Source organism: Gavialis gangeticus, unplaced genomic scaffold (assembly GCF_001723915.1).
Source record: "Gavialis gangeticus isolate Ggan-Ray unplaced genomic scaffold, GavGan_comp1, whole genome shotgun sequence".
Taxonomy (NCBI): Eukaryota; Metazoa; Chordata; order Crocodylia; family Gavialidae; genus Gavialis; species Gavialis gangeticus.
Genome location: NW_017728995.1, coordinates 49687885 through 49689985, shown reverse-complemented (window position 1 = coordinate 49689985; position 2101 = coordinate 49687885).

The following is a 2101-nucleotide window of genomic DNA, read 5'->3' as shown; positions in this document are numbered from 1 at the left end:
CAGGGGCTTCCTAATCAGAGCATCCTGCTGGGGCCTGGCCACACCCCCCTCCAGCTCAGCACTGTGGAAGGGGAGGGAGGACTGCTTTAGCACCCCCTGGCTTCTAGCCTGAGCCACTGTAGGCATGATTCCGCATTTCTGGGATGTCTGTATGATTACAAACTTGTTTAGCCTAGCAGGTTAGACTAACCTACAAAGATTGAATCAATTCAGGCTCAGGCTTCTTGAATGTCTGTCTCTAGCCCTAAAGAAAAATGTGACAGCCAGCCAGGCTCTAACCCTTCCCCGGATATTCCACCACATCACACACAAGCATACAGGTCAGTCATATTCACAGATAGAAAACTTTATCAGACCAGGAACTATAATAATTCAGTGGGATGTGTAAGTCCAAAAGTAATAACTTCAAAAGGTCTCCAGGATATAAGAATGGGCTTTATACAAGTTAGATAATGCTACCTGGGGTTTATTATTTATTAGAGAGGGTCAAGAATTTTTTTGAGGATTTCTTTAAAAAAATAAATAAATGTCAATTCATAGAAATCAACACTTATTTTTTGCAGCAACTAACCAGTTTTGTGGAGAAGCTCTTTGGGTTCAGAATGGAACCCATACCAGAACAGCCAACAGACTGATAGCTAGGGCACTCACTAGGATGTGGGAAACTGATCTCATTCAGCCAGAACAGGAACTTAACTTTGGATCTTACTTGTTTCAGGTGTCTGCCTTGCCCTTCAATATATAGTCTGTTCTGCTCTAGTACTATCATTTTTCACAATAAAATTTGAAACCGTATGTTTTCATCCCAGCACAAAATAGTAAATCTTGAAATAATGTTGCAGGAAGGAAAACCGTTTCCTTCCCAGATCTGTTACTGACTACTTTTGTGCCATGTGCCATGATGCTCTTTTTTTTTTTTTTTAACAATTGTCATTGTATGTCTCAGACAGATGGAGTTTCAATCCTGAAACAAGCTTCCTACTGGGTCCAATTTACTTCAGTAATACTTACTGTGAATTCTAGGTTCCAGAGGACCTAATGGGCTAATCATGGGCCAAAGTAGACAAAATTCTGCATTAATTTACATTCAAGAGTTAGCTGGGAATTATGTTTTTGTACATTTCTGATTAAGCTAGATGGAAATGGACAGCAATTGTTAGATACATAGTAGAAGACATTAAAAGAATAAGATGTACCACTCTTGTTTTCTTCTGACAGGAAGGAAATCTTGCCTGCCTTAGCCTCACTAAATTAGTGTTTCCCAGCCAGTGTCCCATCAGAAATGAACAGGTATGCCATGGAATTTTGCTATGGCAATGAACCACAATAGGTATAAGGATAGGGAATGCCTTAACAGGTGTGCTGCAGAAATTTTTTATTAATGTAAGTGTGACTTGGGCTGGAAAAGGTTGGGAAGCACTGCACTAAGTTACCTCTAGACAACACATAGAACAAAACATGCACCAAATGAAACTAGTTATAGCCAGCAGTACATTCACCATTCACACCACTTCTAGGCAACAATGGGTGTGTCTACACAAGACATTTACTATGGACACAGAAAGAGGCAGAAAAACATTGTGGGGGCTGAGTGCATGTGTTCATGCACACGCCCCCCCCCCGGTGGGAAAGTTTGTGAGGGAAGGGGAGGGCGAAGGGCCTTGGGGAGTGCGGGGAAAGGAAGTGAGGCTAGGACTGGGCAGGAATCAGTAGGGAGCAGAGCCAAGACAGAGCCAGGATCGGGATCGGGGCTGGGACTCAAGCCCACTGTGCCCATGCGGCTGCCCCTTCCCCCATGCATGGGGTCAGTGCCTGGTGCCAGTGCCCCTATCGCCAATGAATCCACCACCCCCTAGCCCCACACCAGCCCCGACTGCCTCCCTGCACAAGCCCCATACCACCTGGGGGGGCCCAGAGCTGAGAACCAGAGCAGGGCCACCCTCAGCTGTGCCACCAGGCTGGAGGGGACAGAGCCCCTGGGACCCCCGCACCTGCCCTGCCTCAATTTGTCATTGTTCATAATAATAATATTATTATTATTATATTATAGGCTGAGGGGAATCCGAAAGGCAGAGGAGGAAATTGACAGATATTTTCTTTC